Source organism: Monodelphis domestica, chromosome 8 (assembly GCF_027887165.1).
Source record: "Monodelphis domestica isolate mMonDom1 chromosome 8, mMonDom1.pri, whole genome shotgun sequence".
In the NCBI taxonomy this organism is placed as follows: domain Eukaryota; kingdom Metazoa; phylum Chordata; class Mammalia; order Didelphimorphia; family Didelphidae; genus Monodelphis; species Monodelphis domestica.
Window position 1 is genome coordinate 35,282,892 of NC_077234.1, and position 22,218 is coordinate 35,305,109.

Below are 22,218 nucleotides of genomic sequence, written 5' to 3' on the forward strand. Positions count from 1 at the left end.
AGTCAAAGCTTAATTAACTTGATTCGATTTAAGAAGCATTTAAAGTCCTACTGTGTGTTGGGCACTGTGCTAAATAATAACAGCCAGCATTTATAGGATGCTTTTAAGGTTTTTAGTGTGCTTTACAAATATTCTGTCATTTTATCTCTACAACCACCCTGGGTGATAGGGGTCATTATCATCCTGTTTTTTACAGATGAGGAAACAGACAAAGAAAGATTAAGTGACTTGCTTTTGGTCACACAAAGCTAGTAAATTCTTGGCCCCAAGTTCAACATTTTATGAAGTGCCCCACTTAGGTGCCCTAGTGTTTTAATGCAAAGACAAATAATCCCTGCCTTCAAGGGGATGACATTCTATTAAGGGAAGGAGGAGTGCATACAGATAAGTAAATAAAATGCAAAATATATGCAAAATACATACAAAGTAATTTCTGGAGGAAGGTAATTACGGAGATAAGTAGGGACCAGATTATGCTTTCTGGAGTTGGTGGTTCTTTGAAGGAAAGCTGAGCTCTGAAGGAAACTAGGGATACGGAGAGGAGTAGCAAAAGGGAATATCACATTCCAGGTAGTAGAGGCAGCCTGTGCACAGAGATGAGAGATAGATTGTTGCATATGTAGGAAGAGTTTGTCTAGAAGGTAGAATTTGTGGAAGAATATATATGGAAAGGCAGGATATAGCCAGATTATGAAAAAAAAAGCCAAACAGGAGTTGAGCCAAACAGAGGAGTTTTTAGCTTTTTCTGGAGTCAAATCAAGTTGAAATGCATTTGTTAAGTACCTACTATGTGCCAGGTGCCATCTTAAGTATTGGGGGCACAAATGAGGGCAAAAAAATCATCCCTGTTCTCATGAAGCTCACTTTTAAAGGAGAGGCATCAAACAAGGATGTACACACAAGATAGAGCTTTAACTAAAGGTGATCTCAAAGAGGTGTTGTTAGTAAAAGAAAGCACCTGGAAAAGGTCTCTTACAGAAGGTGGGATGTGGATCAGAAGACTTGAAAGAAGCCAGGGAAATGGAGACAAGGTAGAAAGCATTTCACATATAGGGATTAGCCCTGGAAAAGGCCAGAGAATAGGGATATGCACAAGGAATAGTTAGAAAGCAAGGTGGGAAGGTAGTTAGAACACAAAGACCTGAGTTCAAATCTTCAGGACTCTGATGTTAATGAGATATCTCACCCTGGAAAACTAATTTAATCTGTTTAGCACCATTTCCTTATCTGTAAGTGGGAACAATAATAGTCCTGTTTTTCCAGGAATGATGTGAGAAGAAAATGAAATAATATTTTAAAGTGCTTTGCAAAACTTAAAGCACTATGAAAATTGCTAGCTATTATTATTTTTAGCAGTCAAGGAAGCCAGTCATTGCATCACAGGGAATATAGATGAGATTTAAGAAAAAAATCTATGAAGGTAGAAGAGGTCATGTTGGGAAGGACTTTCAAAGTGAAAACAGAGGATAGTTTATTTGATCCTGGAGTAACAGGGAGCCATTGGAGTTTATTAAGTGTGGGAGGGTGGCAAGGTCAGGTCCATACTTTAGGAAGATCAGTTTGGCAGTTGAGTGGATGGGGAGAAATTGGAGGCAAGGAGACCAATCAGAAGGTTACTGAAGTAGTATGGACATGGGGTGATAAATGTGTACCAGGGGATGAGGTTGCAAAGGTGAAAGCAACAGGACTTGGAAATAGATTAGATATATTGGGTGAACTATTGGGAGGAGTTAAGGAAGACATCTAAATCATCCCCCTCCAGGCTAGGGAAACATTCCTAGGTAGGGAGGTTGATGATGGAGAGAGCAATGAGGCAAGGGATGAGGGTAGGGAGGTGGCTAGGCATGGAAATGGGCATGGAGAAATGAGGAGAGAGATGGGGATAGGAACAAGAGCAGAGATGAGGATGGGGAGGAGGCTAGGCATGGGGATGGCGATGGAAATGGGCATGGAGAAATGAGGAGAGAGATGGGGATAGGAACAAGAGTAGAGGTGAGGATGGGGATGAAGGGGAGGGGAGAGATCAGAATGGTCACGGGAAAGGAAGAGGGGATGTGACAAAAGTCCTCTCCTTTCTCAGCTATTTCCCATCTTCCCCCCAGAAGGGGGCAATTTTTGAAGCTGAGCAGCCCAGGTTCATTTTCGTATCCTACCAGCAAAGTAGTCCAGATTCTCCCGAGCGGGGTCAGGAGAAGGTGGGGGTACCGTGTCCCTTCCACAGTAGCTCTGCGTGGCCTTCACCTTAGTTAGGGCCGCGCCAGCGCTAGCGCAGCGCAAACGCCCTCGCCCTGGGGTTCTTCCCACGAGCCGGCTTCTTTTTTGAAACATCACATTCCATTGGCCCCTCGCGCCTCCCGGTCCCTTGCCCCGCCTCCCTTTCCCCTCCCCCCATATGGTTGTACTTCCGGCTCTTCCTGCTCCTGTCCCAACTAGTCTTGAGTGTGGTAGCGTACACCTGCTCCCTTCTGGCTTTGGGGAAGGGGATGAGACTGCGCTCCCGAACCGGAGGCATACTGGGCCGCTGAGGCATAGGAATGGTCACAAGGTTTAAGCCCTGAATTAAGTTTTCCCCCTTAGACGCCTCAAGCCCTCCAGCCCAAGATGTAGCCCTCGAATAGTCTAGCTGCGGGGTTCCGCGTTCATGGTTTAAGGGAAAGTTATCCAAACGGAAGTCCACCCCCGAAAACCAATGAAGAAAGCCGAATAGGATTATGAGATGCGGGAGGGGGTGCCCCGCAGCTCTAAAAGCTCACCTCCTTACGACCCTGCCAAGAATGTGGGTTGAGAATTCATCTAAGAACGCTGTGAAACATGAGGCACACACAGGAGACCCCCTTTTCTAGCAGGCCAATTCGGATGACCCCCACCCCGCATCATTATTGAGCACAGGTGTTGAACCCTTCACCTGTGTGTGTGTGCAGCGAAAGGGTCTTGACTTGATGGGGCTGTCTGAGTGGTCCTCAACTGACATGCAATCCATACTCTTTCATTCATAGATACAGCTTTCCCTATGGGATTTTTGGAGGGGGAAAATGACATTAAAAATTCTTCAGGGCAGGGGCAGTGAGATGGCTCAGTGGATGGAGAGAGCCAGACCTAGGGAGAGAGCGAAGATCCTGGGTTCAAATCTGGCCTCAGACTCTTTCTAGGGTGTGATCTTGGGCAAGACACCACCCCAAGTGTGTAGGCTTTACCACTCTTTTGCCTTGGAACCAATACACAGCATCAATTCTAAGACAGAAGGTAAGGGTTAAAAAAAATTCTTCAGGGAAAAAGCCATAGTAAAGGTGTTATATTTGCTTGTATATTTTTACCTGTGCATATGATATAGGTATGTATATGATGGAGACATATATTTGTGAGTGACAAAGTTATATTGTATGTGTATAGGTAGGTATGTGATTATAGCCTTTATTCACATGGAAGTTGCTGAGAAATTTAGTTTTCTCATGTGGAAGGAGAAATGAAGAATCATGGGAAGGGGAGTTTGGTAGAGACTCAGAAGAAGGTGGAAATTTTTTAACTTCTTGGAGAGTAGGGAACCCAGTGTCAGGCCACTTGCAAAGGAAGGCTGCTGTGAGCACTATGAGCCTTTGTCAGCTCATTGGCCCACTTAAGCTATGATCTGCCTGTTGCTACTAGATCCTGGTGAATTTATCTCCTCTCCACTTCCTCCTCCCTTAAGTTCTTTTATTGCCTTTAATTTTCTTTTATTTTTCTATATGCATTTTTATAATGGGGTTCTGTCTTCTAAAAAACAAGAACTGAGTTTTGTTACATTCTGAGCAAATGTTTGCTATAAAGGAGTCACAAAAGGGATTCTATGAATCTGTAGCTCCTGGCACTTTAACTCTGACTCTGTATTGTAGAGTACATATGTAAAGATATGATGTATTATAACTATATGGGTATCTGCATATATCATATAGGTGTATCAAGGGCAAGAATGACTTTTGAGATTTTTTTTTCATTTTCAAAATTAGTTTTACTTATAAAAAAGGCATCCATCCACCCGAAAGGCTAAGGAAACAGAAATGCTCAAGACAGTTACCCTGGACAAGTCACTTAACTCTGTTTGCTTTAGTTTCTTCATTGGTAAAATGAGCTGAAGAAGGAAATGGCAAATCTTAGGAAGACATTTTCCTGAGTTCAAATCCAGCCTCAGACACTAGCTGTGTGACATTGGACAATTTACTTAACTGTTTGCCTCAGTTTCCTCATCTACAAAATGAGATGGAGAAACAAATGGCAAATCACTTAAGTATATCTGCCAAGAAAATCCCAAATAGGATTAGGAAGGATCATATACAAATGAAAAACAACTAAATAACAAGAAAACACAGTCCTAAAATCTGGCCCTGTTATCCTCAGTCTTCACTACCTGGAAGGACCTGTCTGTTAGACCTTGTGCTGAAAATAAGACATCTGGGTAGGACTTCATCAGAGGAAGTCTAAAGGGTCTTTATTTTGGATTACATCATGGGATAGGAACTTTTTAACTGTAAAAAGATTTTCTGGAGTAGAGAATGAAAAACATGGAAGTGCTAGCAAGAAGCAAAAAGAAAAATAAATAAATCTTTGTTAAACACCCACTATATATGTTACTGTGATGAAGAGACAGAAATAGAAAAGTTCTTTCCTCAAGGATCCTTTCTACTATTGTTAAAGTGGAGGTGACTAGAGTACCTAACTAGGGGGTCACACATGGCTCATAATATCCTCCCCAAATACTATGCAGATTAAAATGTAGTTGGGAAATATTAACAAAATAAATAAAAATATTGTAAAGCATAGAAAATGTGAATTGTGTTTTTCAGAGTTCATATGTGGCCCTTAGTGATTCATATGTAAGTTTTTAAAACTCATTTCTATTTGTTTGACAGCACCGGTATAAGAGCTACTATGTAATAGCAGCAAATAAATTGTTCATCCGTTTTTAGACGACCAGTGACATTATGAGATGATGTCTTGACTCCATTGTGAAGTAGATTTAAGTGAGGCAGAGTTTTAAATTATTTTCAGCTTCAGTCTCTCTTTCAGAGCCATGTTAGTCCAATACAAGATGGAAGTTGGGACAACTGATGATAGCCCAGGATGTAGGATGATAGATTTCCTTTTCCCACTTCTTTATAGTAAACACTTGTTCAGAATGTTGCAAAACTTATTTCATGTTTTTTGGGAGATAAAGCCCTATTATAAAAATACTTACAACAAATAAAAAAAGTTTAAAGAGAGCAAAAGAAGGAGTCAGAGGAGGAGTAGGAAGTGAAGGATGATCTTGCCATGTTCAATATCTGTCCAAGTTCTAAGCATCCCACAGAGCCTACTTTGGCTGCCTTCATGGAACACATTGTTCTCATTCTCCCATTCTTTGGGGGAAGTCTTCACATGTGAGTGGTAGACACTTGCTTAACTCACTCATAGATTACCCTCAGCCTGGTTGAATTTCAGCAGGATGTGGCCTCTAGAAGTGCTACAGCTTCTTTCTTATGAGGAAAAAAAGGGAATGGGCCAAAGCAAAAATCAAAGACATTAGGAATATAGGAAACACTAATTAGGGAGGACATCAAGGAAGACTTTCTTGGGTAAGGTCATTTGCAGTGAGTTATGTAAGCTTTGTGAAAAGGAAGAGACATGATCAAGCTAGACCAGAGAGATGCCTCATCAGTGACAAGATTCTTCAGGTTTTCAGATGAGATGGAGGTCATGTTAGCTGTATCACTCTCCTTAAGTTTTCTCAGTGAAAACTAAATCCAATAAACTTTTAGTAGGCACAAATTATATGTGAGATGTTGTACTAAGAATTAGAACTATAAAGAAAAAAGGAAAAATAGAACTTGGCCTCAAGGAGCTTACAATCCTCTGGAAATATGGAAGGGATAGGTTTACCTTACATCATATAGAAACGATGAATGTGAAGAATATAGAGAGGCAGGGGAAATAATATGAACTGATTCAAAATTAAATTCTCAGAAACCAGAAAAAGGTATGCATAATGATGACATGGAATCAGCAACAATATAAATGGAAATGCTTTCTAATGATAGTGGCCAATCTTTTTCTTGAAGAAAAGATGAGAAAATTCATCTTGCTCCTTTTTTGGGGGGGGATTATGAATGTGGAATATTGCATACACTGCTAAGCTGTTATGTTGTTTAGTTTTGATAAATTTTATCTTCATTTCTTTTTTTTTTATAAAAAGGGGTTTCCCTGGACAGCAGAAGAAGGAAGGACATATTTGGAAATGGAATAAAAGCAAAAGGTAAAAATAAGGTATTTTAAAAGAAAATTACCTTGTATTTATTTACTCTAGATGGTTTTGTGTTTTTCATAGTTAATGGAATAGTTTTTCATGGAGACCAAAGTGAATTCTTTCTCCTTCTCATTCTATGTGACTAGCTATTCATCAAAATTCTTAGTGTTTTCCCCTCCAAAGTCATGTAGCAATTTATAGTGTATCAGAATTAGAAAAAAAATCTACAAAGGAAAGGTTAGAAATATTTTCTTCCTTCCTTTTGGAGAAAAGGAGGCATGATTTAGGCTAATTATATGCAACAGTAATCCTTAAGAGCATAGAAAGGGCTCTTTAGTTGTTTAAATTTTATTCTCCCCTCGAGGTTACAAGAAAACAAAATGGAGAATATTGACACTATACTGCTTTGACACTGTAGTGGTTCACTGGATCTACATTCTCTCTCATTGATGCAGGTCTCTACCCATCCATGCCTGTTTATCAAGAGGGACTCATCTATGTCCTCTTGCAATTCCACCCTATTGGTTCCGTCCAATGTGCTGTGATGGGAATATGGGGGTGCTGGAAGGGAGGAAGGAGAGAAGGAAAGAGGAAAGGAGGAAAGCAGAGAGGTAGGGATCTCTCCTTTATATTTCCTGACACTGCATGAATATCAATAGAGCACATTCACTATCCATCAGCTATTATTTACTCTCCCTGCCATCTCTTTCCCCAGTCATATATTTTTCTGCTAATACTCTTTGTACTGCTTCTAATGCCTGATTTGTCTATTGTAATAGGGTGGCACCTGGTTATGTCCATTATGTATCTCTCCATTGTTCTTTTGGATCATTTTAAACTTTGGTCCTTTGCCAATCATCATCAGAAGACTCTTAGTATTGAAAAGATAGGTTGTTGCTATAAAAAGAAGTTTGGATCATCAAGATAATCATACAATTTCCCAAGTCCTCTATTCTACTCTTATTCAATTTTGATCCTAAGTTGTAATCTCTTTGAAGTTTCCACTATATGTATATATATATATACATATATATATATTTAACATATATACACATACATACACACGCACACCTATGATAAGATAACCTTCATGGGCTGTCCATCCAGCTGTTCTCTGCAAAGGCCATAGTCATAGCATTTTGAAGTCAGCCAGGGATTATAATAAGCAGAAGGGAGGACTTTTTATTTAATCCTAGATGTAATAAGGACTCCTGAGCAGCAAGGGTGACATTGTCAGACCTACATGTGCTCTAGGGAAATCATTTAGCAGTGGAGTAGAGGATGGCTTGAAGTCTAGAGACTTGAGGCAGAGAGAACAGTTAGAAGGCTCTTGTAATATTCTAAGAAATGATGAAGGCCTGGAATAGATGGGCAACTGTGTGAATGGATGGAAGGGGACATTTATAAGAGGTCTTATGATGGCAATAAATTAGACACATGAGATAAGTGAGGGGTTGAGCATGATACTCCACTGTTTTTGATGAGTGAAAAGAGTTTGTTATTAAAAACCTCTAACCTTTTTTTACATCTCTATCTCAGGATACCTCCTTTGGGTGCATAGGTAAGCCTGGGTTCTCAGTGGCTATGCCAGTGGAGTACAAGCTCTGCCATATTTTACTGATCTGGAAATGCTCGCAGGGCAGTCCTAGCAAGAGGCATTGTCAACTCCAAGAGGTTTTGTTCCTGTTTTGTTCTGTCTAGAGAGGTTTAGCAGCAGCCTGATGGCCACTTGGTGAGAGAAGCTTACATTGTGATGACCCATTTTACTGTTTTCACACACACAAAAAAGGACTAGCACCAAGGGCTTACCCTTGATTGAGAAGGAGGTAATTTTCTTTGATGGATGGACGAGGACAGAGGGGCTATGGTGTGCATCATTGAAAGAAATGGATCACAGATGTGTTTGGTATCTTTTTGGGGTACAGGATGAAGCACATTATTTCAAGTTTAAAATGTGGTTATATTTTTTCAAATGACTGCAACATTTCCTCATAAAGTACCTAAAATTCATCTCCAAGAAATTTTCCTTGCTCTTTTAATAATAATGATATTAATATCTAAGATCTAACATTTATATAGTGCTTAGGATGTTCCAGGCAATTATTATCCCATTTGATTCTTGGAACAATCCTGGGAGATAGGTGCTCTTATTATTCTCATTTTACAGATGAGGGAACTGAGGGAAACAGGATTAAGTGACTTACCCAGGGTAATACAGCTAATTAATGTTTGAGGCAGGATTTTAACTCAGGTTTCCTTATTCTAGGTCCAGTATTCTATCAACTGAGCTATCTAACTAGCCTTATAAATGTTAGCTATCATCATCATAACACTTTTCATACATATATACTTATATAGTATAAGCACACATTGTCTTCCATGATAGAATATGAACTGGAAGCCAAGGATTGACCAATTTCAGTCTTTGTATCTCCAGTGGTTTACATAGTCCCTGGTACATACTAGATGCTTAATAAATATTTCATGATTGATTGATGGATCAGAGATTTGGTCCAGCCTTCTCTTGCAGTCTTCTTATAAATACATTGGTTGTTAGTATCCCTCACAAGGACATGTCACCTTTCATTGTGCAGACTAGATAATATCTTCTATAACATGCTGCTAGATGGGAGAGCAGATAGAGCACTGGACATGGAGTCAGTTCTAATCTTGCCTCAAACACTTACTAGCTGTGTGACCCCGATTGAGCCACTTGACTTCTGTCTGGCTCAGTCACCTACTTTGTAAAAGAGAGATAATAATAGCTCCTACCTCCCAGGATTGTTTTAAGGGCAAAATGATTTCATATTTGAAAAGTGCTTTGCAATCATTAAATATTTAAATATTATTTATATAAGGGCATATAGTGTTTATGTGTTATATAATAATTTTAATCTATTATCTAAACAACATTTTTATATCTATTTATAAATTGTATGCTTATGTGCATTGAATATATTATAAAACAACATGGAAATATTTTATATACATATATAACATAAATATATAAATACTATGTAAATATTTGATACCAATATTATTTATTACATTAATATATTTTACAAATATTATTTGTATTAATATTATTTAAAGCTATCCTTGCACTGGAAAAGCTCTAGAATGAAGTAAAAAGACTTGGTCTCTATCTAGTTCTTTCTCTGCTTCTTACCTTGGTTTAAAAAGTTTTCCTAACCTCATTTCAAAAACCCTTTAGCAGAGCTTTAGCAGACATTAAAATGCTAGTTTATAAATAGAGAATTTGGGTTGTTGGTGTGTACCTATGTAGATTGGGGTGGGAAAACGGTTTCTTTCTTTTTTCTTTTTTGGTCTAGGTTGTAATGACACTTCTATGATTAAAAAAATAAATCCTGTGACATTTTAGGAGTGGCACAAGAAGTCACCTGGTTAATCCCTGAATAGTCCTGCAGACTTTGGGCTTGGTGTTTTGGATATGAAAGGTCAGTTACAAATGGAAAAAAAAACAGTTTAGTGAGTCATATAACTAAAGCAAAGACAGCTTGAATATGTCTTTGGTTTGGACATGGAGCTAGTTTTTTAGTAAGCTTTCACAGAGTGAGGTTTCTAAAAGTAGAAATTTGGATCACTGAGAAAGGTTCAAATTGGGTAATACTTGAAGTTCTTTTCTTGATCTTTAAGCTGTGATAGATTTCTGGTGCATTACTGGAAATACACAAACTAGCTAATAATCTGTAATTTAGGTTATGTTCTGGGCGTGTTGATGCTTATATTTTTGACCTCTTGTACACTTTGTCTTTAATTGATGGCTATTGTGCTTGTTAGTGGCTGTTGGTAAAGAAGGAGACAGTGTAGTATATTGGAAACAATTTGGAATTTGCAGTAATTATCAGGATTTGAAACTTGGAACTGTGCCTTCCTTACTGGCATTTTGGCAAAATGGAGAGAGGGAGATCAAACGTTTATTAAGTGTGTACTAGGTGTCTAGCACTCTGCTGAGGATTGAGGAGCTAAAAATAAGCAAAAACCAAACCTGTTCCTGATCTCAAGAAGCTTATGTTTTGGTAGGAGAAGGAAGGCACCATATAAAAGGGACTTAGATGATGACCTGGCATGTAGATGATAGAGAAGCAGGGGAAAGGCCAGGCAAGTCTCTTAACCTCTTTGGACAATAGTTTTCTTACCTGTAAAATGACTTAGTGGGGTGGGGGTGGTGGTGGTAGACTAAGTGACTTTAAATGCCCTGTCCAGTTCTAAATCTATGATCAGATTTGTTCTTATTGTAAAATAGATAAATTAAAAATTTCCAACTTTGCTCACACATTTTATGAAAAGTACCAAGTGCATAAGATTTAAATTGGGTGATATTTTGCATTTTGTGCCCAGTTTTGGTGAGAGATGATTATGTATGAGATGGACTAGAAAAGAAGGAGAAGGTATTATAATGAATGATAATTGGAGAGTTTTGGTGGAGAAAGTAAGATATTGAATTTGGGAAGGGAAAATTTGGGAGTACTTGAGAAGTTGAAGGAGGAGAAAACGTTTTGTTGGATTGTGTCCAACTCTTCTTGACACCATTTGGGGTTTTCTTGGCAAAGATACTGGAGTGGTTTGTGATTTCCCTTTCCAGCTCACTTTACAGAGAAGGAAACTGAGCCAAATGGGATTAAATGACTTTCCAAGGATCACAACTGCTACTAAGTGTCTGAGGCCAGATTGAAACTCATCATGATGAATCTTCCCCACTCCAAGTCTGGCTTTCTATCCACTGAGCCACCTAGCATCTGTAGAAAGGATGTTCCTATAGGGATAAAAGAAGTAAAGCTAAAGTAGCATGGCATCAGAAAGACCTGAATTCAAATTCCATGTCAGACGTTTTCTAAGTGGGTGACCTTTGGCAAGTCAATTAATTTCTCTCAGCCTCAGTTTCCTTAACTTTAAAATGAGGGAGATGGATTTGATGACCATTCCAAGTTAACAATCATTTATTGACCACTTACCATATGGCAGGCATTGTGCTTAGTGATGGAGATATGAAGGAAGGCAGAAACATAGACAAAACTCTTTGTCTGCCTTTTAGAAGCTCAAGATCCAGTGGGAAGCAGAGGGGAACCAATGATCCTTGAACTGAAGGAGCAGAATGAAGAGAATTCAAGAAGGAAACAGAAAGGGAAGTTCTCTAGATAATATAAATATGAGAAGTTCATAAGAAGTAGGATGAAGAAAAGGAACTTGGATACCATTGACAGGATGATCAGGAAGTCAGAAGGCACTGGCTTATTGCCAAGGAAAGTCAAACCATGGAGGATGAAGACACCTAAGAGTAGTTCAGCACTCTTTCTATTGTTATTATTTGTTAAGAAGGAACAAAAGGGGGGAGGCAGTTGGGTAGCTCAGTGGATTGAGAGCCCTGCCTAGAGAGGGGAGGTCCTAGGTTCAAATCTGGCCTCAGACTCTTCCCAGGTATGTGACCCTGGTCAAGTCACTTGACCCCCATTGCCTAGCCCTTACCACTCTTCTGCCTTGGAACCAATACACAGTATTGATTCCAAGACAGAAGGTAAGGATTTTTTTAAAAGGAACAAAAGGACCAATGATCTCACTTTTAGCAAGTAAAGAAGGCAGAGAAAATTGTTTCTAGTGACTTGCTTAGAGAGTGTAAGATTTGTATTCCTCCACAGCAAAGCAATGGCTTATCTGTCCTCAGAGGCTGATGTGTTCTTCCTAGAAGAGAGGGCAGAGGGGCTTAAGGAATGTGTCTCTTCTCTCTAGGTGCTCAGTGATGAGTGCCTTCAGTATGAAAACGAAGAAGGAAAATTTGAAGAGGCACAGGGGAATCCTTACTTAGATGCCACTCAGAAGAAAAAGGAAAGTAACTCCTGTGATTAATCACTTGGAGCTCAAGATATGATGGAGCTGGAAACTAGAAGGAGGAAGCAGCTGTCTGTCCTCAATGGAGATGGTCATGAGGGTCATTGCAAGTGGGAAGGGCCAGAGGAAGAAGAGTGGTGCTACCTGCAGAAGGCATAACACCAGTGCAGATGTAGGAGTTTTAGCAATCTTTTTCTGCCTCTACAAATTGCGCAGCAGAAATCTCTCACTTGGGCTTGCATGATTCACTTCAAGCTTGTCTTTTGGTGCCCATACTAATTTTCTTTTCTATAGAACTTGCTTTTCCATCCTAGGAGGTGTTATTTTGAGGCACCCAAGGATTTAGGAATCCCATAGAAAGCAGGTAAGGACACTATTTTTTTTTCCTTTTAGGACTAGCTCTAAACCAGGGTCAGCAGGAGTAGACTTGGAATTTTATTTACACTAATTAATCAAAAAGCTTGTATTAAGCATTTATACCATGTTCTGGTGTGACTAGGTGGCACAGGGAATGAGAGAGTGTCAGGTCTGAGGTCAGGAAGATTCATCTACCTGAGTTTAAATCTGACCTCAGACACTTAACTGGCTGTGTGATCCTGAGCAAGTCACTGAACCCTGCTTGCCTCAGTTTCCTCATCTGTAAAATGAGCTGGAGAAGGAAATGGCAAATCACTCCAGTATCTCTGCCAAGAAAACTCCAAAATGGAGTCATGGAGGATCAGACATGATTGAAACAACAATAGCAAAACCCATGTGCTAGGTGCTCTGTTAAAATCTAGAGATACTAAGAAAGAGAAATCATAGTTGGCCCTTGCTTTCAAGAAGCTTACTTTATAAGGGGAGATAATATAAATAGAAACATGCATACAGAGTAGATGGAAGACAAGCTTGTAGAGAAAGGCTCTAATATAGGAGTCAATAGACATCTGTTAAATGTTTCCCATATGCTAAGCTATGAGGGTATGAGGAGAGGCAAAAATGTGATCCTTGACCTTGAGGAGAATGGAGAAAAATTAGGAAAAAATCCTTCCATATTTTTTCAGGTCATGGAGAGAAATGATGTAGATGGGTAAACTGAGGCACATTAATAATCTAGAGTCTAGATTCTAGACAGTCGTTTGCCATATATATTTAAGTTACATAAGCAATGATAAATCAGGTTTAATGCTCTGAATTAGGGATCAGTATGAACTTTTCTCCTACCAGTCACCAAAAGGGATAGCTTGGCTTAGCACAGTAATTGGCTATATAAATGCTTATTTCTCCTATTCCCCTAAGTATCACTTCCTGTTCAGTCTCAATGAGTTTTCTTCCCTGGTGTTAACTTGGGAGTCAGCCCACAAGATATTAATGGAATTAAGCACTTACGATTGCAGTCAGAATTAGGCTGCCCCAAAATATGTCTCTTCCTTAAATGTGATGGAGGGCTTTGAAATGAAAAGTATGTTTGGCATATGCTAAAAATAAAGTCAGAAAAATTATCATATAAAATGGCTTGATTTTGAATTTTTACCCACATGACCTTGGGGGGAAGTGAGCTAACTTTTCAGGACTCAGTTTTCTCATCTGTGATATGGGGAGACTGAACTATAAGATGCTTAAGGTTCCCTCCATCTCTAAAGAGTTAGCTTCTCTGGGTCTCAGTTTTCTCATCTGTGATATGGGGAGACTGAACTATAAGATGTTTACAGTTCCTTCCACCTCTAAAGAGTTAGCTTCTATGGTTCTTATTTTTTCTCATCTGTAAAATGGGGGAATTGAACTTTTTGAACTATATATTTAACATTTCTTGCACCTCTAAAGAATTAATTTCTCTGGGTCTCAGTTTTCTCATCTTTAAATAGAAAATTTTAACTTTATAATGCTGAACTTTTCTTCCACCTCTAAATCAGAGATTCTATGGAAAGTTTTATTGTTGCTGGCTTCTTGGGATAGAAGATGGGCCACTGGATCCGGGTGGAGCCAGGAAGACCTGAATTTAAATCCAGCCTGAGATACGTCCTCACTGTGTGAACTTGGGCAAATAATTTAACTTTTCTCAACTGTTTCCTCATCTGGAAAATGGGAATAACAATTGATAGCATTCATCTCATTGGATCACTGTGAAGATCAAATGAGATCATATCTGCAAAGTACTTTAAAAAACTTAAAGTGCTACTGACATGTTAGCTATTATTATTATTCATTAAGAATGTAGAATATAGAGGACACATATACACACACAGCCTGGGGAGAGGACTTATGTGTGGCTTCTCTCTGGGCGACTGACTTCCAGAGCTATACTTTTCCTAAAGAAAGGGCAATGGCTTCCTTTGCTCCATAGGAACTTCTGCTAGTTCTTTAGCGCTAATGCCATAGCCAAAACTAGGAATATTTACTCATTGCATCTTAAGAAAGTAGCAGGTAGATCACAGGGTTGGTATATTCTCAACAAAGTCAATTTAAGGAACCCATGGGAAAAAAAGAGATGTATCAAAAACCCATTTTCTTACAATTTTATGTTTTATTTTAGAACCCTTTGGATCCCCCATGTTGGGAATGTGCTGACCTTGTGCTCTGAATTCGCTTTCCTGCCATTTGTGCTCACTTTTCAAGAAATGCTGGGTGGGTAGATCTGTCGAGTAAGCAGCCACTATTTTTCTGAAGAGATTAAAGTATTACTTTGGAAAAAAGGGACAAATAGTCCAAATAATTACAACTGCTTAGGGGGGAGAAAGGAGATTCATTAATCAGTGAGGAATGCCCAAAACTCAGGGATAAAGCTTGGGAGGTCTTGTATTATTTATAAATGCTACTTGTGGTAACAAATACTTAGTGTCAAAAATGCAAGACAAAGCATAACCTGAGGGTTGTCCTACCCAGATAGGCATGTTAGTGATTCGGCACAGTCAAATAAATAGGAGTATGTGATGTAGTTTCAGTCGTGTCTCACTCTTCATGATCCCATTTGGGGTTTTCTTGGCAAAGTTATTGGAATGATTTGCCTTTTACTTCTCCAGCTCATTTTAAAGATGAGGAAACTGAGGCAAAACAGTTGTGTCTGACTCTTCCTGACTCAATTTGGGGTTTTCATGGCAGAGATACTGGAGTGGTTTGCCATTTCCTTCTCCAGCCCATTTAAAGATGAGGAAACTGAGGCAACAGGGTTAAGTGACTTGACCAGGGTCCACAATGAGTAAGTGTCTGAGACTGTATTTGAACTCAGGTCTTCCTACCTGAAGTTTGGTTACCTGGACATTTTAATCAATTAGTCTTTACCCCATTTAGCATTTTCCTTGCAAAGATAATGGAATGACTTGCCTTTTCCTTCTCCAACCCATTTTATAGATGAGGCACTGAGGCAGACAGGGTTAAGTGAGCTGCCTAGAGTCACACAGCTAGAGTGAGTGAGAATTCAAGTCTGGAACTTTCTGATTACTAAGACCATTTTGCCTTAACTACTATACTTCTAAGCCTCCCGATTACCCCTATTGCAATAAAGCTAATATGGAAGCGGATGTTTTGCATGATTTCAGTTCAGATATCAATTGATATCAAATTGCTTGCCTTCTTAAGGAGGAGGGAAGAGATGGAGGTGGGGAGAGAATTTGGAGAGAAATCCCCACAAGCAATTGAAAATGGACAATAATCTAGATAGATGTGTGCCCTGAATGTGACCATCTAAAACTAAAGGCCATTCTTTGTGTTTGTTGCTATAAAAAAAAATTGGTGCTGAGACTGTGAAAATCAGGAGACAGATAGGAGAACAGGATGAGGGGTCTTTTAATTGGTGAGAAAGGTTTTATACCAAGGAAATATTCCATAGGAAGAAGATCAAGGCAAGAGCATCATCCAGTGAGACAAGAAGCAAGCATCCTGGTTCATCAGGGTTTGATGCCTCAAGAGGCTCCTTTCCCATTAAAACTTGACTTGGTAACTTGGGACTCTGACTTATTCCTATCTATGTGGGGTTCTAGGGAAATGCTCTCAAAAGCAGTGTGGCCACGTAGATAGGGCATAGAGTCACAAGTCAGTGTTCAAACCCCTCTTCAGTGCTTCTGAGCTTTGAAATTCCAGGCAAACCCCCAGCTTCTCTGCCCATCAGTGTCTTCATTTGTAAAATCAGGGAATTGGGCTCAATAACTTTGAAGGTTCTTCCCAGCTGTGACTCTGTTAGCACACCTTGTCACTGAAACCTTCTTCTGATGCCAAATCGAATATATTCTGAGCCCAGAACTCATGATGTAAGATCAGGAGATGCTCATACTATTTGCAATGTCAGACATCTTTGAGAGGAAAGTTTGTTTTTCTGACTACCACTTAGATGATTTTTAAATTAATGTAAATTTGGGAAATTCAAAATTTGTTCAAAATTTTTATTTGGAGGTTTAATTACTCAGGCAATAAAGCCCTCTTTCCTCTAAAATAATTAAAAATTTAAATGTAATTTAAAATTAGAATTTTTGAAAAATCACTTAGAATATTTTAAAAAAGAATAAAAATGAATGTTAAACATAAATATAGGACTCTATCTGCAAAGTTTCAGTGATGCATATTATTTCTGAAAATTATTATTAATACACAAGAGTGCTACACATACATAATATATATGATATAATATTAATATTATGACACATACTAATATTAATATATAAAAAGAGCAAGGTGATGCTGTGGACAGAAGAGTAGACCTGGAATTAAGAAGATCTTAATTCAAAATTTGCCTTACATATTAACTAGCTATGAGATCCTGGACAAGACACTTAACCTCTGTCTTCCTTAGTTTCCTCATCTGTAAAATGGGCAGAATAATAGCACACATTTCCCAAAGTTGTTGTGAAGATCAAATGAGATCTGTTAAAAATTAAAATGTTTAGCACAATGCCTGCTACATAGTAGGTACTACAGAAATGCTGAAGTTGAGTACTTAAGTTTTATCCTTTTACCTAATGACCTTCAAAATTTTTCCCTTCCATTTCCCCTTAAAATTTTTATTTCATTAAATATTTTCATATTACATGTAGAAAAATTCAGCATTCATTTAAAGATGTTTATTAGTTCCAGATTCTTTTCCTCATTTCATCCCTTCCCTCCTCTTTAAGAAAGCAGGCAATTTCTTATTGATTATGCATGAGAAGTCATGCAGAACATTTTCCCATATTATAAATATTGCAAAATAAAAAAATAACTAAACAACCCCGAAAACTAAAGTTTAAAAAGTTAACTTCAATCTGCATTCATAGATCAGTTCTGTCTCTGGAGGTGGATAACATTTTTCATGATGGGTCTTTTGGAATTATTTGGAATCATTGTATTGAGGATCTAAGTCTTTCACAGTCGATCATACTTATAGTATTGCTGTCACTGTGTACAATGTTCTCCTGGTTCTGCTAGATATACTTTGTATGAGTTTTCCTAGGTTTTCCAGAAAGCATCCATTCTGCTCATTATTTATAATAGCCCAATAGTATTCCATCACAATCATATACAACTTATTCATCCCCCAGTGGGTGGGCATTGACGCAGTTTTCAATTCTTTGCCACCACAAAAAGAGCTCATGTGAATATTTTTGTGATATGGGTCCTTTTCCCTTTTCTTTGATTTCTTTGCATTACTGATGAAGATTTGCTGGGGCAAAGGGTATGGACAATTTTAGAGCTTTTCCTCTAAATTATTTTTAATCAAACACTCCTGGGAAAAACTTATAAAGCACACTTTAAATTTGTTTATTAATATATGAATTATATGCATATACTATCATAGAAAGTAATTTGTGGAACCCACACAAAAATAAGAATGAAGAATGATATAAATAGAAATAATAATATTTTAAAATTTCATTTTATCCATAGTATATAAAATCTTTGTACTTTCACTAAATTTTATCATTAATACTGTTTTATGAGAGCAATGGGATGGAATATGCTTAACTATTTTTGAAAATCTTGGTTTAGCACTTAATGACAAAATTATTTTAAAGTCTAGTTCTAGGTTATTTATATTTGAGACTTGGTTCTAATGGCTACTTTAACTCAGTAAAATAACTCGCAAAGATACAAATCAAAGAAGTACCCCAATGGCTGTATTCACTAAAAAAAAAAGGATTTATATTTTTTCAGTTGCACCCACTAAATAAGTAAAAGTTTTGGCTGAAATTTGGCCAGTAAATGCACATCTCATGAATATTATTAACTCATTGTTCTTATGAACTACTGAAAGAATGTTATTTTATTTATTTAGCTTCTTCTCTAGGCCAACTTACATTTTGTGTATGGACTTTCCTATTTTTGAATTTATTTTTTTCTGTTAACAAGCACAGATTTTCTCTTTTCTACCTTCCCAGACTTTCTTAAAAAAAAAAGAAAAACCAAACCCTTGTAATAAATATGCCTAGTCATGGATAATTCTAAGTTTTAAAATATGAAATATGGAAAAGTTAGGGAAGTTCAGAAATGGGGTTGGTTTCAGGGGGGGAGAAAATTAATTTAGTTGAGTTTGAGTTGCCTAAGAGAGTTCCAGTACAAAATGTATAATTAGTTCAATCATTTTTCAATAATTTCTAGCCCTTTATCACCCCATTTTGGTATTTTTGGCAAAGATACTGGAGTTGTATGCCATTTATTTCTTTAGCTCCTTTTACAGATGAGGAAATTGAATTAAATATGGTGAAGTGACTTGCCCAAAGTCACATAGTTAATGTCTGTGGGCTAGATTTGAACTTGAGAAGATGAATCTTCTCCAGGCCTGGAACTCTCTCCACTGGTCCAGCTAGCTGCCCCTAAATGTACAATAGGCCCTTTAAAATATAGACCTAATGTTCAGGAGAAAAGGTATGGCAGGATATACAGAATATAGATATGTTAGCTGAATCTTTGAGAAATGAGGAGATCACAATAGAGCACAGAGAGGAAAGATATAGTTAGGGATAAAGCATGAATAATAATCTAGCAAAGGAGAAAAGCAAGGAAGGAATTTCCAGATATAAAATTGGGGGAGGGAGAGAGAGAGAGAAAGAGTATTGCAAGCTGGCCAGCAGTCTGCGAAGTTGGGGGTTCTTCTGACTAGGTGTGATGTCAAAGGCCAATAATGAATGGCACAGACGTCACAAGGAGCTGTTCTGCATGGCACATGGTTGTTTTTATTTTTATACCTCAGTGGTGACATATCTCCTTGGCACACAGTCTCATTTTTTAACATACATGATTTCTTACAGATAATTGGATATGTCATACATTAACTTTTAACAAATCATTTAATTAACATTCTTTGACCATCCTGCATACCATGTTGCTATAGATTCCTACAACAAAACAAAGCTTGCTAAAGATAAATATTTTCTCGTCACAGGCAAGGTAACCAGGGGTCAGCCCCCATTAACCTGTGAGATGACCAGACTTGCTAAGAAAATCATAGTTGCTTTTAATCAACTTACATAATCAATCAGAATTACTTAGGAGATAACCAACAAAAACACTGCTACTAAGTGTGGGGTCAAAGGGTAAAATCAACATAATCCAGATTTAAGTATTTTCCAATATCCAGCTTTCATTTTTTTAATGTTTCACTAAGGTATCTAAGATACGTTGCTTGGACTTCAGTAAACACAACAAGTCAGTGAAGTGGTCACTTTCTACGAGTGACCATGTCAAAACATTGTGGCTTGATGGCCCCCAATGAGAGAGAGAGAGAGAGAGAGAGAGAGAGAGAGAGAGAGAGAGAGAGAGAGAGAGAGAGAGAGAGAGAGAGAGGAAGAGAGAGAGAGAGAGAGAGAGAGACAATTGGTGTCACAAAAATTCAGAGGAAAGGCTATCCAGGAAAGAAGGTAATCACTAGTTTTATATGTTGCAGAGTTCAAAGAAACTGAGGGTTGAGAAAATGACAATAAGGAATCATTGGTAGTTTAGGAGAAAGCAATTTCAATAGATGGATGAGGTCAGAAATCTGATTACACAGGAATAAGAAATGGAGGAGAGATAGTTATTGATAGCCCTAAGAGGATCATAGGGTGAAAAGTGAGTATCTTTTAAGGATGGAAAGATTTATGCATATCTGTAGGCTACATGGATAGAACTAGGGAAAAAAAAGAGATTAGTAACTAGAAATTTTTCTACTGATCTGAAAGTTCTTATTTACAGCTACATCTTAAGTTGGAAATGAAGGGATTTCAAGGGAGTTAGCCTTTTTCCATCTTCTGTCTAGGTTGTCATTCTTTATTTCTTGTTCTCTGGCCCAAAGAGTCAAGAATAGTAGGCCACTCTCAACTATAGCAGGAACCATATCAAAATGTAAAATAGAAATATCTAACAAAATAAATAAAAATACAGTGCAACACAGATAATATTAATCTATGGTTTCCTAAGTCAATGTGTCTCCAGCAGGGATCTGTTTCTATTTCAATTGGACACTTACTGTAACAGTCCACACATGTGTATGTATAAGGTAGATGTTTGATCTGTGGAATTATATTAAGAAACACATGGTCAGACCTGCGCAGGGCAGTAAAGGTCTTGGCCTTTGATCTCAGCATTCTTAACATTCTGGCTCGAATCCAGGATTTTTTGTCTTCACCTGGTTAGAATACTCCATGCCTGGAACTTGTCGTAATTTATATTTGAACCAATGGCAATCCACTGTGTGCTGTTGCATATGCATTACATACCTCTTACCTCATTATCCTAATGAAAAAGGAGGAACCTCCAGAAATGCCCTCTCATACCTTTCCTTTCTCTTACTTGGAACTTGGCCTCATGCCAAAGAATCGCTCCCTCTATGGAGCCCCATTGTTTTCTCTAAAGATCTTCTTTCTTTAATCTTTCCTTCCTTCTCACCTGTCCTCAGGCCAGTGCAAACTGCACTCAGAGTGTAGGCTCTCAATCTGTCAGAGGTTATTTCTCAATTGATCTCTATCCTCATACCTGATTCATGTATTGCTGGTTATTTTTATCTTTCTGCATTGTATCCCTACAAAGAGATAACAGGTGCTCTTCTGTGCGGTTCCTCCCTGCAGTCTGATCTGTATGTGTCTGCCTCAGTTTCTCTAAACATCCTTCCAGCTTCTGTTCTTGTCCTCAAAGTCAAAATCTGGTAGATATTCCTTATTTGTAGCGGCTTCTGGCCGGCTTGTTGCATTTACTATCTAGCTAGTCTCTTCTTAGTCCCATTCTGCTGCTTTGGAGTTCCTCCAATGTCTTGTAGTGTCAGGTCTTAAAATCTCAGGATTTTTAGGTATCTAATCAATCTCACCCAAGTCAACATTGCTAAAATCTGTTTTTAATCCATTTTAACTCAAATTTTATTTGCCCATATCATCATATTGTTGTCATAAGCTTAATTGTCTCTTGTAATGTTTTGTTTTCATGGAGCCCATGAAGAACATTAATTATGTTATACGTGTCTGATGTTCTCCAGAGTTGAGGATGAGGACTATGTCTTTTATTCCACTGCTTTAGGACACCTACTCTGCCAATGCAGATTGGAATTCTTCTCTGCAACAGAGGCTCTTAGGTGCCCAGAATTCTGAAAGATTAAGCTACTTGCTCAAGTCTACAGAGTTGGTATTTGTCAGACAGGTGTTGAATTCAGGTCTGCCTGGCTTATTTAAGGACAGATTTTTCTACACTATATTTTGATACTTCTCTTTATAAATTTGTATAAATATTGTCCCCTCAACCCTTCTATGCAGAAAGAGCCAAAGACTATTAGTTGGAGTGTCTAATTGTTCTTATTAAAATGTATTTAAAATAGTAAACAGAAAAATATTATGGGCCATAGCCTATTGAAATCCCCAACCATCATTGATATGCTTTTTGGATTATAGGGAGCTACATTTTACCCTTTCATTTAAATTTTCTGCTTATTACAGAAAGAAAAAATTGTCTTCATGCTGTGAGAACATCTCTTTTAAAAGATTAATGAAATTAATGAAAATATAACTTGGAAATCATTCAAATTATAGCACAACCAAGTTCCTTCTTTAGTCTTCCTTCCTTTACTTCTGAGACTGCTTACAGTTTCATGCTTTAAAAAAAGTCTGATGTCCTTCTGGGACATTGCTTTTTGTAAATGTTGGGTTCCACTTCTGAACTCTCTCAAGGTCAATGAGAGAATGCCACAAAAGACATTTTGCTGAAGCTCTGTC

At 38.0% G+C, this 22,218-nt stretch overlaps 1 protein-coding gene and 1 long non-coding RNA gene across 4 annotated transcripts in view; one reads left to right on the plus strand and one right to left on the minus strand.

The window, feature by feature from the left end:
* SPATA16 (spermatogenesis associated 16) overlaps positions 1 to 2,329 on the minus strand; it is a 322,779-nt gene extending 320,450 nt beyond the window's left edge. For 2 of the 3 annotated variants that reach the window (XM_007501945.3, XM_007501947.3), the window contains exon 1: positions 2,154 to 2,317. The gene's annotated coding sequence lies outside the window, so the exon portion shown is untranslated. Of the gene's footprint in view, positions 1 to 2,153 lie in introns of all 3 variants that reach the window. The other variant, XM_001365003.4, reaches the window with a different exon arrangement.
* Positions 2,330 to 2,419: 90 nt separating this feature from the next.
* The window catches only part of LOC107649775 (uncharacterized), a 160,958-nt gene continuing 141,159 nt past the window's right edge, over positions 2,420 to 22,218 (plus strand). Inside the window, exons 1-3 of the long non-coding RNA XR_001624000.2 lie at positions 2,420 to 3,243; positions 6,203 to 6,262; positions 6,709 to 6,864. This is a non-coding gene — a long non-coding RNA (uncharacterized LOC107649775). The remainder of the gene's footprint in view (positions 3,244 to 6,202; positions 6,263 to 6,708; positions 6,865 to 22,218) is intronic.